This window comes from Myotis nattereri, assembly GCF_964212035.1.
Source record: "Myotis nattereri genome assembly, chromosome: 2".
Classification (NCBI taxonomy): Eukaryota; Metazoa; Chordata; class Mammalia; order Chiroptera; family Vespertilionidae; genus Myotis; species Myotis nattereri.
The window spans coordinates 190950526-190964710 of record NC_138076.1 but is presented as its reverse complement, the minus strand read 5'-3'; the positions used below and the strand labels follow the sequence as shown (position 1 = coordinate 190964710).

Below are 14185 nucleotides of genomic sequence, written 5' to 3'. Positions count from 1 at the left end.
CCACTGGCTCCTAACTGTTCACCTGCCTGCCTGCCTGACCACCCCTAACCACTCTGCCTGCTTGCCTGTTCACCCCCAACTGTCCCTCCCACCAGCCTTCTCACCCCCAACTGTCCCCCCTTGCCTGCCTGATCACCCCCAACTGGTCCCCCTGCCGACCTGCTCATCGCCAACTGCCTCCCCACCGGCCTGCTCACCCTGAACTGCCCACCACTGACGAGCTGATTGCCCCCAACTGCCCCCCCTGCCGGCCTGCTAGCCCCCAACTGCCCCCCCTGTTGGCCTGCTTGCCCCTAACTGCCCCCCCCACTGGCCTGATCACCCCAAATTGCCCTCCCCTCCTGGCCTGATCACCCCTAACCGCCTCTGCCTCAGCCCCGCCACCATGGCTTTGTCCAGAAGGACGTCCGGAAGGTCTCCCGGTCTAATTAGCATATTACCCTTTTATTAGTATAGATAGAGGCCTGGTGCACGGGTGGGGGCCGGCTGGTCTGCCCTAAAGGGGGTCCCGGATCAGGGTGGGAGTCCCCACTGGGGGCAGTGCCAGCCTGGGCGAAGGGCTGGGGGGGGGGGGGTTGCAGGCCGTCTACGCCCCCATCAGGGTGGAGGGTCCCCAGGGGGGGGCGGGGCAGGCCTGGGCAAAAGGCTGATGGCCGTTTGTAGGCTGGCCACCCCCCCATTGGGGTGAGGGTCCCTGAGGGGGGCGTGGTCAGCCTGGGCAAAGGGCTGAGGGCCGTTTGGGGGCAGCTTGCAGACTGGCCAAGCCCCTGGCTTTGTCCGGAAGGACATCCAAAAGATCTCCAGAAGGTCTCCTGGTCTAATTAGCATATTACTCTTTTATTAGTATAGATAGTGATCACTCATTTAGGATCTTCTAGCCCAGCCGTGAGCAAACTACGGCCCGCTTGAAATGAATAAAACTAAAAAAAAAAAAAAAAGACTGTACCCTTTTATGTAATGATGTTTACTTTGAATTTATATTAGTTCACACAAACACTCCATCCATGCTTTTGTTCCGGCCCTCCGGTCCAGTTTAAGAACCCATTGTGGCCCTCGAGGCAAAAAGTTTGCCCACCCCTGTTCTAGCCTCATATCCAGGAAGCCTTCCTCCAACCTTTGTCCACAACTTGTTTTGCTTCACATTGTTAGGATTCACGAGAGACAAAAGGTGAAAAAAAAACTAACAACCGTGCTTCTAAGGTTACATTTCCCAAAGTGTGCTCCAGAGCACTGGTGTCCTGCAGGAAGTTGACAGACAAGATATTGGTCCAAAAAGTAAGAGAAATACAGCATATCACATGTCCCTGGGAGTGTCACAGCACACATTAGCATATCAAAGGCTCCAAAAAATATCTCCAAAGAAACTAGTTTACAGTAATTTCATTGAACTCAAATAGTTTCCTGAACTTTTTTGATCATGGAATTCCCTCACTCATTCCGCCTCCTAAAATGTATAGAATGCTAATGGAACTCACACGTAAGGAAACGCTATACTGGGGCCACTGCAACTACTGAAATAAAATCAATTAGAATTCCTACACCTGCAAGTACAACCCGCATACAATCTCAAAAAAGGGGGCCAGCCAACATTGGCATGTATATGAGTGTCACTGTTTAGGATTTATAATTTTGTTCCTTTTCAACATTACTGCATAATACATGAGGTTCCCCACCCCAAAGTAGTTCTTATAACAAATGTTAAGAGTCTCATCATTCTTTACCTAGCTTACACCTACCCAGCAAAATAACTGACAGGCACTATCTATATATATATCTATATATATAAAAGCCTAAGCAACTGAATGACCGGTCAACCAGTCACTATCACACTGACCACCAGGGGGCAGACGGTCAACGCAGGAGCTGCTCCCTAGTGGTCAGTGCACTCCCACAGCCAACCTCCCACAGTCCCTCCCCCCGCGAGATGGCCCTGATCAACCCAATCACCAGCCAAACCAAGGGACCCCACCTGTGCACGAATTCGTGCACCAGGCCTCTATTTTTTATTATAACTTAATTGTAGGACAGTGATGGTGAACCTTTTGAGCTCGGTGTGTCAGCATTTTGAAAAACCCTAACTTAACTCTGGTGCCATGTCACATATAGAAATTTTTTGATATTTGCAACCATAGTAAAACAAAGACTTATATTTTTGATATTTATTTTATATATTTAAATGTCATTTAACAAAGAAAAATCAACCAAAAAAAAAATGAGCTCGCGTGTCACCTCTGACACGCGTGTCATAGGTTCGCCATCACTGCTGTAGGAGTTTAAATTTTAACTTCTATTAACTTCTGTGGTTCTGTTGTTTCTCTAAAGGGCAGTTTTCTTTTTTTTCTATTCTGACTCCAAACAGTTCATGGGATGATCTCTCATTTAAATCCAAGAAGATAATATTCTAATAAATGGTCTCAGAGAAAAGAGAAAACAGACAATCCAAGGAAACTTGGCTTGAATTCCATTTTAAATGTGAAAGTAATCATACTTATAACTAATGTAAGTAACCAGAAAATTATCAAGCATTTACTATGTGACAAGCATTGCTCTAAGCACTTTACAAGTATTTATTCAATCTTTACAACTACCCTATGAGGTAGATGCTATTATTATACCCCTTTTACAGATTTTTTAAAAGGTTCAGAAAGACAGCAGATACTAGCTGGCAGAGCTAGGACACGAGCCCCAGCAGTCTGGCTCGAGCTGTACCATATCAATCGCTGTGCTATATCACTCTCTAAATCAGTGGTTCTCAACCTTCCTAATGCCGCGACCCTTTAATACAGTTCCTCATGTTGTGGTGACCCCCAACCATAAAATTATTTTCGTTGCTACTTCATAACTGTAATTTTGCTACTGTTATGAATCATAATGTAAATATCTGATATGCAGAATGTATTTTCATTGTTACAAACTGAACATAATTAAAGCATAGTGATTAATCATAAAAACAATATGTAATTATATATGTGTTTTCCGATGGTCGCGACCCACAGGTTGAGAACCGCTGCTCTAAATATTACAGATCAGCCCTCTCTTGGGTGTGGGACAGTCTTGCTGACGACCACGGAGTCCTCCCCTCACAGGCCGTGCCCTGCCAGCTCTCAATACCAGGCTAAAAATGGCACGGGCCTCTCTCAAACAGATGGAAGAGCTTGTTTCCCCAAAGATGTGTGGTTCAAAAGCTCTAATGACAGAGGAAAGGGAAGGAGGTCTGACATGACCGGAGACACCAGAGAGTGCACTTCACATGAAAGAGCTGAAACACACACTGAGTCTCTGGTTGCTTTAAGAGCACGGTGGTGAAGCTGCAGCTACTTCCCGATGGGTTTGGGCCACCCTAAGGACAACTTTCAGAGGGGACACATTCTGTAACATTTCTGAACTGAGAGTGCAGGCCCAGCTCCACCATAGGTGAGTACAGTGACCCTAATCACTTTAACTTCAGTGAACCTCAAAAGTGAGTGTGGCTTTAGAAAATTCTAAGAGAAAGGAAATAAATGAGAGAAAGAAACCCACAGTTGGACCCCAAACTAAACCCAAAATGCAAACAAAACAGCAATAACACATTGTTAAACATACTATAAAACAAAAAGATTCCTCTTTTTTACAAATCTTTTCAACTAATCTCCAGCACAAATTGCAACAGCCTTAAAATAGTTAACAGAGCATTCATTTAGTGTTCAGTCTGTCTTGAAATGTCCCAAACCACAGCTCCAAGTTACTTGCAAAAAACTCGACCTCAGCCAAAGGGCACATTTTCCCTGATCTTTATCTAGGACAAGGTTCCACTCTGCTGACATCCTCCTTCATTGACAGCTTTTTCCATTCACTGACCTTTCATTCATTGTTGTACTCTAGTGACCCCAGTTTCATTTCATTAATTAACAGCAGATGAGACACTGCCTGATTTCCCCAAACCCTTGAAAAACTATCTGTGGCCTCATCAGCAACTCAGTTTAGAAATATGTTTAAAATGTCCCACTTCCTTTTACAAACTAAATCTAATAAGACGAAAAGTCCAACTCGTTTATATAAACTTTTTGTTACAAATGGCTGACACAATAAAGAGTCACCTTATCCGCCCTGTCATAGCTCCAGGCTGTCCCACACTCCACATTAGTTACATTACAGGAAGACATAACACCAGTTCATTATCCTTCTTGTTTGCTGTGAAAAGCAGTACCGAAACACTGATAAGCTTCTTGAAAAAGTTTAAAAAATTTTTTAAAGTTATTCAAGGACTTGATTTGCCATCCAATCTTACCAAATTGTTCCTATCCCTAGATTTTATGATGTTTATCATCTGGGAATGTAGAAAATAAAAAGTCATATGGCCCATATATGTGCCCTTAGATCTGAATCTAGGAATGGCTGCAGTTGCTATTCTCCATTATTTTTCCCTGGCCTGTGGAGAAACAGAGACGGGGCCTGGCAGCCAGAGATGTGCACACATGTTCAACTCTACAGATCTGGATGGACAGGCGGACGAACTGCAATGTTTAAATCCATATTACATATATATATATATGTGTGTGTATGTATGTGTGTGTGTGTGTGTGTGTGTGTATATATATATATATATATATATATATATATGTATATATATATATATATATATATATATATATTCCTCCCCTCCTCCCCCCAGAGGAAGGGATAGGGAGAGAGTGATAGAAGCATCAATGATGAGAAAGAATCACTGATTGGCTGCCTTCTGCATGCCCCCTACTGGGGATGGAGACTGCAACCTGGGCATGTGCCCTATGACCTCCTGGTTCATAGATGGACACTCAACCACTGACCCACTGCGGCTGGGCCCATATTTCTGTTTGTTTGTCTTCCACAAATCCAACCAGTATCATGCAAGTTTATAAATAAAAACATGTATTACTTTGGACAGAGAAAACATTTCATATAGCTTTAAGGCATTCATAATTTATCACTCTATTCTAATTTAACAACAACAACAAAAACCCTCCTTCCTTTAAGTGCACCACCTTCACAATTCCAATCATAAATACCATTTTTTCTGTAAAAGCCAATGAGCACCATTCAATTTTCAGAGGGAAAAAAACCTGACAAGTAAAATACAATACATATCTCAACTCTACTAACTAAACAATTACAATTAGTCACTCTTTTCTCCTCCTCTGACCCTTGCAATCAGTTATAAATCACAATGTTCTTCTTAAAATCAAAGAATATTTACACATAAACAAAAGCAGTACTTTACTACAACTTAGTGGTGGACCTCTGTCCCTCATAAATAAAAGTTAATTCCATTGCTTTAGCGTTGGTTCCCTGCAGGGAGAAACAACTTCTCCACGTAAGCAAATAGGTATCAGAGCTGCCCAAAGTGGGAAGGAAGCATTAGAGGCAACTCCCTCCCATTTTGTGAATGGATTCCATGGCTCCATACAAAAATAGTACTTACAAAAAAGCTCTACATTATGAAAGACATTTTTCTAAAAAGTCACAAGCAAATTTAATTTCTGCATATTAAATACTGTTCACATAATTTATATAGTTTCATAATTTTTAAATATAGCTCTCACATCATTTAATCCTTTAAAAAACAAAGACCCCCTTTTTGTGACATAAATATAGCCCATTCATTTCCTGATTCTAGACTATATGGAGGATTTAAGCGGAGTATACACTGCACCTGTAAAGAAAAGTATAGTTCTCTCCATACCAAAAATAAAAATCTGCTGCTTTGCTACTGTACAAAGGAGACAACCCTAATATTAAAAACTGAAATGCTGAAATGCATATTTCACAACAAAGTGTTGTAATTGTTATTAAGAGTAATTATTTTCTGCTTTAGTTTGAAGTGACTGATTCAGGCAACTTTGTCCTCTAGCTGCTTAAAAACAGACTAAACTATGATTACAATTCTTCCAGGGTCCACAGACTGTATACATGGAGAGTTGAAACTAGTTAAATAAAACGAAAACAAAAATAAAGGCGACATAATTTTGTACCCCCAAAGAAATCAAACAAAAATATGTAACTGTAATATCTCAATGCATATAGGTTGGTCTGGGTAAGCCAAGCCACACGGGTTTGAGCAACAATTTAAAAAAAGGTAGAGAAATGAATGGCATGCTTTTCTCAATAACATCAGCAGCACTCCATCTGTGTTCTATCTACTCAACTCTCCACTGAGCAGCCCTGAAGCAATTAACAGCTCTGAAGAGAAAAATCTCAAATTATATAAGCATTAGTTTTAAATGCTTATAAACTCATCCCAACCATTCCATCCACTCGAGAGGAAAGTGAACAGATATGCATTTCTGTAGAGACCCTCCAGGAAGTCTAATAAGTAGCTTCTACCTCCTAAAATGTGTCCCATAAATAATTATACAACTCTCACCTGACACAGTTGGGGAATGAGAAATTCTATCTAATCTAATTTTTGAATTAACACAATAATCACATATATAATGAATGAATCAAAATTTTCAAAGTACTATTGTAAAACAATCACTAAATACTAAAATAATGCAATTTATAATGCCTTATAATTCCTTATTGTTCCTCAAGATAATATTATCTAGATCAATTCCACTGGCAAAATCCAAACGTGTCATTTAGTAAAGAGTTCTCAGAAGATGTAATGATATTTTTACTATTTTACTGACATGTCAAATTGGCAATAAATAACTATGCCCAGAAATTCCTCCTCTTTAAACACACACACACACACACACACACACACACACACACACACACGACTCTTAATATATGCCCTCAAACAAGGACTGGTCTAAAAATGCAACCAAAATAACCAATCAAAAGGAATAGGAATATGGCCAGAATCTACCACTTGGCTGAATAAATCAACAATAGGTGAGCCAAGTTCACTGACTGGTTTTCTCTAGTGACGTTAAGCATACGAGACAACAGCCAAGCAAAGAATATCCTGAGACTTCCTGAGAAAGAAGGATTTAAAAGGCTTCAGCCTGGAAGGAGGAGATCACATTTGCTTATTTTCACCTGAAAATCAAAGATTTCCAAGTCTGTATTTTGGGGCTTCATGTCTAACATTTTCAGCCTCCTTAGGTCATGTTCATTCTGAGACTTACTGACGCTTTTAAAAAAAACAAAAAACAAAGCCATATCTCCTTCTCTTTCATTCTGTATCCCTTTCATGTTAGTGCCATTCTCCTAGTCTTTTCTATCTGTCCCTTCCTTTGCATTTTCCTGCTACCACCCTAGTCCTCCATCTTTGCACCCCATTCTTAGATAAATTCAGTAGTAGCTCCCTCTGCGCCACTTGTTCTGTTTCCACTCTGCTGCCAGGTTAAGAATCCTAAAATAAAGTTTTGATGTATTCTCTGCTCCCAAATAGAATAAAGCCCAAAATTTTTAGCCAGACATTTAAGACCCTTCATAATCTATTCCCAATCTATTATCCAACCTAATTTTCCCTTGCCTTTGCCAATTCAGGCTTTCCAATCCATTTTATATTTCCTTCCAAAGCACAGGCAAGCACAAGTCACACCTCTTCTACAGCAGTATATTTCATTTTTACTATGACCAATACATTTTTTGTTAAAACCTTCTGAACACCTACATACACTCACCACTGAAACAAGTTTCACAATATAATCTTCCTTACTATGTGAGTTGCTCTAAGATAGTTCCAATTCTATTCTGTTGCATTAAAAAAAAATATTCCCTGCCTGGCCAGCATGGTTGAGCATCAACCTATGAACCAGCCAGGAGGTCATGGTTTGATTCTTGGTCAGGGCACATGCCCAAGGTGCAGGCTCAATCTCCAATAGGGGGTGTGCAGGAGGCAGCTGCTCAATTCTTCTCTCTCATCATTGATGTTTCTATCTCTCTCTCCCCTTGTCCTTTCCTCTCTGAAATCAATAAAAAATATTTTTAAAAATCTTCCCTGACCAGTGAGTGTATCTAGATATGGCCTTGCCGACTTAGAACTTGTATAAAATGGATAGCTACCATCTGGCAATGAGTATTACCACTGACTGAGTCCTATGAATTATCTACGTGTGTGTGCTGTGACCTCTTATTTCTCCAGCTATAATACATTGTGAATTTCACGTGGATAAGAATTACATCTCACACTCCTTTGTTTGTAATCACCTCAGCATTTAGCACAGTGCTTGGCACATAATTAGAATTCAATAAGTGTTTATTGAATCCTTCCTTGTTACAATGAATAGCTGTTGATGGATATAAGTCTTGTATACTTTTGGTGTTCAAAAGGATTTCCTGATTCCATTCAAAGCAGAAAGCTATGTGGGCAAGGGTGGGGGCCCAGAAACTGCTTCCTATTCCTAGACCACAATGCCCTCGGAGACGCTCAGAGTGAGAGAGGTAGCACAGGGCAAGAAAAACATTTTCTGTGCACACCCTCCACGTGCTTCTGCCTCATCCAGGGAACTGTACATGACAGATGGAGAGAGGAAATTTTTCTTTGATGCCCCTAAGTCTAGAGAGTCCAGTAACACCTCCATGATCACCCCAGATGAGGATGAAGTGGCTGCTGGATATGTCCACGTGACCAGCCCAGGGCACAACACAATGAGACTGTCAATCAGGAGATAATGCTATGAGTCAAGAGGAAAAAGAAATTTGAATCTGGTCTCTGGAGAATGACTCTTGAGAATCAAATTGACTAACTTGTAAACTGTCCCTGAATCACCATACAACTCACTTCTCAGGCCTTTCCATATGAAGGTCAAAGCTTTCTAATCCCCGAAGCAGGCTCTCCCATAAGACCACTTCTATCAACTGTCCTCTTTGTCCAGCTGCACACTTCCCTGGTGGCTTCACAGAGCAGTAAGGAAGTCGACTGTACCTGTCCACAGGGTTCACACGTAAGTTCAAAGAGACATTTAATGAACACGTACTATGAGCTGTACACAGTGCTGGGTAAAGGGGACAGTGGTGACCAAGATGGAAGCCCTCTCTGGAACTGTCAGTTTAGTGGGATACACATTAACCAAATAATTAGATGAATAATTAACTAATTATGGTAGGTGGCCAAAGGAGTGTACGTAACAGTGGAAACCAACTTTGCCTGGTAGCTAGGGAAGGCTTGACAATCTCAACGAATCCAGCAGAAGACACAGAGGTGGGTGGGGGAGAGGCCCAGGGAGATTGGAGCACTGAGACAGGCCTGCGGAGCTACAATAAACAAACAAAAAACAAACTGAGGGTTTAAAGTAACACAAGATGAAGTTAGGCAGGAGCCAGCCACTGTAGGGCCTTGTGAGTCAGTTAAGGATTTCAGAATTTATCCTAAGAGCACTGATGTATATTAAACTGGAGAGTGATATAATCAGAATTACATTAAAAATATAAAATAATCCCTGGCTCAGTGGATGGGCATCATCCCATGCATTGAGAGGTCACATACACTGAGAGATCAGGGCCTATACCTGGGTTTGGGGGCTGGATACCCAGTAGGAGGCATGCAATCAATGTTTCTCGCTCCCTCCCCTTTCCTCTCTCTCTAAAATCAACAAAAACATTATATATATATATATATATATATATATATATATATATAATGTTTATATATCATGTTTATTATATTATATATATACACATATATATATAATAAAAATATAATTTTGGCTACAGTATGAGTAATGGGTTCAAAGGTGGCAAGATAGAAGATGTGAGACCAGTTAAGAGGCTCCTGAATCAATTTGAGGGAGGGATGATATTGGCTTGACTTAGCTGGTAGCAGCAGAAGAGCAGAGGTCAGAAGAAAGATGTGGCGATTGAGAGGTGACAGGAGTTGAAGCCCAATCCCCAAAGGCCCACAGTGCCCACCAAAAAAAGGTACTAACTGTCCTTCTGGTTTAAAAGGCTTGCATAATTTGATTTCATTTCCTCTCAATTCCTATTTCTCCCCTTCACAAAAAATTCCACTCTAGTTCTTGCTGCCCCCTAAAATCTATGTTCATTCCTGACATTTTGAATCATGTTTCTCCCCTCAGCTAAAATGTCAAGGACCCTGCCCACCCAAATCTCACTCATCTTTCGAGGTTCAATTAAAATTTCACTGCCATAATCGAATCTTCCCCAACTTTCGCAGACTACGCGGAGTCATCCCTTAGCACTACATCACACAGCTTAGCACATGATCACATGCTTCTCTGTTTCCTCCACTTAGGTGTGTTTCCCCAAATAAACCGCTAGGTGCCCAAGGGCAGACAGAGGCAAGCCTTTTGCTTTTCTGGGATCCCACCCCCCAGAGCCCAGCCCAACCACAAGAGTGCCCATCAAACACTGAGAGGCTGAATGAAAAAGTCTGGACCTGGCGTTGCTCCAGAGCACACAGATGACACGACCGGGGCAAGGGAAGACTGATGTCACCACTGTCATCGAGGGTGCTTTTGTTTGCCTTGTGCAAAACATCAGGATGAGGAACTGAGGAACTATCTTTAGTCTGGTCTGCAGTCCATTTTTTAAAAAGACACAGACTCAGGCATTATGTCAGCCACCGGTAGCTGGAAAATGACATAAACTGGCTTACCACACACTGGCAGGTAGCAATTGGAGAAAAGATGATCCAATTTGGATAACCTCATGCAAACGGAAGCTCAGAGCAGAGCCAGCAAATGCACGGCAACCAGTAGGCAAAACAGCACCTGTTTTTAGTCTGTTTACAGTGGGTCTCAGTCACTGTGGCTCTTTAAACACAAGAACTGCCAATTCCTGAATAACTGCAGTACTTTTACTGAAATCCATTAATATCACTCTCTTTTACCACCAGGATTTGAAATGAAATGACTAAGGATTTCCCTTCTGTAGATGAAGGGACAGAAGAAATGCCACACCAGACAACAGAACCGACAGTAACAACAGCACATACTGCAAAATCTATAACCAGAACCACCAGGCTCTACAGTATTTCCATCAGGAAGAATAGTAATTGATTCCATTAAAGGAAAGCTAGAACTGCTGACTGAATCCAGATCCCTGTTAAATAGAAATTTTAGAGCTAGGAGTGAATATATTTTTATTTACTCCTAGCTCACATTTAATAAAAATGTATTCACTCCTAGCTCTAGCTTCCCTAGCAAATCTAAATCAAAACAAAGAAATGTGTATTTGGCCTTCAACCACAGCAAACATTAATCTAAGACTGTGGCTGTGTTCAGAGACGGAATGTTTACAAAAGCCCTTAGCGTTGTACCTAACACTGTACCTAATAGTAAGTGCTTAATAAATGGCATCTTCTGTCATGAGTCAGAGCTATACTTCAGCATAGAACAGAGCAGGCAGACTTTCATTTGGTGATCCCCTCTGGCTAAAATAACTTAATGATTTAAAAATTTCTGTGTACAGAATATTTTTACATATTGCTCATTCCATAAAATGTGAAGAATATGACTCAGAAATCCACAGAGGCTGAGAGAGAGCCACCACAAAAAGAGCCTTTCAGGATAAGCCTGGTCTGAAATGGGCACACTTGGTCCCCAGGCTGGCTCCTGATGCATTCCAGAAGACCCTGGAATTACTGTGGATATGGGCACAGTGAGGATAGGGAGGGTTGGGGAGAGTCACTCAAGGGCTCTGTTATTTTCCTCATTTGTAAATGAAAGGGCTGAAGTCTGTGATTCATTTATGTTTTGTTTTTTTTTGCTGTAGGGTTATCCTGTGCCTCATCACAGGATAGAAATAAGTGCTGTAGAATTTTAAAAAACTGTTATGGGTCCCTTCTGCTTTTACTCAGAGTTATAACAGTAAGAAAAGAGAAAAAAAATAATAGAACAGTATTTTCCATCTGTAGGTTGATCTTTATTTTTACTAAAATAACCCATTTATTATTCTCTTTTCTCTGTTAGCAAATTCAGTCATTTTTTTCTTCTATTTTTATTTTCAAGTTGGTACCCGTAGAAATAGAACAAAGGCAAGTAGAATAAAGTGATATATGATAAATAAGTAAAGGACAAGAAATAACATCATTTTTTAAATGGAACTAGTTTTCTGAAGGTTAAGAAGACCAAAAAAGTTATCAATAAGTCAATGTTGGCAGCTATTTTGTTTTCTAACTCATAATAGTTTCTTTTTTTAAAAAAAAAAGACTACTGATATAGAGATTTCACATGCATTACCTAATATGATCCTCACAATAGGATCCTCAGTTCTAAAGTCATTTTTGTAAAACAAATATTATGTCATACCCATTCTGTCATTTTATTGATTCGAATTCTTAAGACTTATTTTTAAAGATGGTTGTGAGAGGATGTACATCTTCAACTATGCCTATTTAATAACTGACTTTGAAATTTTTAAGTGGAAAAATGGGAGACTTATGGCTAAACAGAATAATCAGTTGACATTTACATATATATATTTACTTAGACCATTCTCAATTCAGTGGATTCAAGAACTTGTATTCTCCTATGAGTAGAGTGAGGTTTCACAGCTATTAGCTCTCACCAAAGTTCAGTATTTAAGAATCACCCAAATTAGCACTGTTTAATTGCAAGAGTATTTTTATTAAATCTTAAAGTCGTGTTTAAATCTACTTACACAGATGGAAACATTTTCATATCAGATACTTTTCCCATAGCAGCAAAATACCTCCTCTATCTGAATAAATACACTTTGGAAATTATTTATTTCAATACATTCTTAAGTTTTGCTCCACTTTTAGATTAATTTCATTAATGTTTAATATAATCATTTCTATTCTAAACTAATATAATGAATCATATGAAATATAAATGGTATAAACCTATATGCAAGCTAATCCTATATAATAAAAGCCTAATATGCTAAGTGTCCGGTCGACCGGTTGGCCATTCAACCAATCAAAGCATAATATGCTAATGATATACTAAGGCTGTCCAACCGCTCGCTATGACGTGCACAGACCACCAGGGGGCAGACACTCAACGCAGGAGCTGCCCTTGGTGGTCAGTGCACTCCCACAGCCAACCTCCTGCAGTCCCTCCCCTCAGCCAGCCAGCCCCGATAGGGACTGGACTAGATGACCCTGATCACCCCCAATTGTCCTCGATCACCAGCCAGGTCGAGGGACCCTACTCATGATGAATTCGTGCACCAGGCCTCTAGTGACAATATAAAGTTAAATAAGAGTTAAAGATAAAAATTAAAGACTTATGCAGAATAATATAATATGACTATCAAATTAATCATTTTGTTTAGAATACTGACTGGACTCAGAAAAAGGGAAAGTTGTTCAGGCAGGGGTCAAGGTCCTGGCTGGGGAGAGCCACAGGTGTGGCCAATACAGGCAGAGTTCATTGCAGAACCGAGTTCTAAGTCTCAGGAGAGGCTTGGGAATCCAGTCTCACTGGTCCCATTAACAAGATTCCAATGCAAAGTCCCTCACAGTGGACACAAAAACATGAAATGAGTTCCCAGACTCACCAACCTAGTTTGGTAGAACTCTACTAGCAATTGTCATCTTTACTCCCAGCAAAAGCATGTGCCTATCAACAAGAGCCAAAACCTAAACTATAATTTTCAGTTACAAAATTCTGAAAACTACATTCTAAGGAAAACTGCTTCACGGAAGGGTACTAAGGGAGAGACCAGACAGAAACATAGCATAAACAAAAGGTGTGGCAACAGCTGATCTGAAAGAGACAAGAAACTGCCCTGTTCTTTGGGAACTGAAGCAAAGGCCAAGGGAGAACTGGAGACACAGAAATCTTATCGAAACCTGCACAGAGTTTAACAGTGTTCACACACCAACAACTGATTAATTTTACTCTCTTAAAACTGAAATGTTTATACTTCTAACAACAAATTGCCAGTAACATCAAGTTCACTTCACCTTCCTTGCGGCAAAAGACTAAAGGTGTGAAAATGACAGTATCAATACCTTGTGTTTTTAGATCATATTTTTAAAAGCACTCTTGCCTATCACTGTGGTAGAATCTGCCAGACACAACAGCTTTGTGTTAAAGGTTACTGTGCATTGTCAAACTGTATCCCAGCTCTGTGATCAGTGTGTGAAAGGGCTTTATCAGGGGAAGCAAAGGATGAACATTCTGCTTTGGAATTCAACGAGACAGAACTCCCACACCACCTTCCTTTGGGGCAGATATGAAATAGTCTTCCCATGTACTTTGTAAAAATCATCTGGTTGCCTAGCATTTGCAAGACTTCCTTTCAGTTGTAAAAACAAAACAAGTAAATGTTTTAAAATATTTCC

The 14185-nt window shown here is 40.5% G+C and overlaps 1 protein-coding gene across 1 annotated transcript in view; it reads right to left on the bottom strand.

Annotated features, from left to right (window-relative positions):
* DUSP16 (dual specificity phosphatase 16) overlaps positions 1-14185 on the bottom strand; it is a 78859-nt gene that overhangs the window by 24572 nt on the left and 40102 nt on the right. The window lies entirely within an intron of this gene.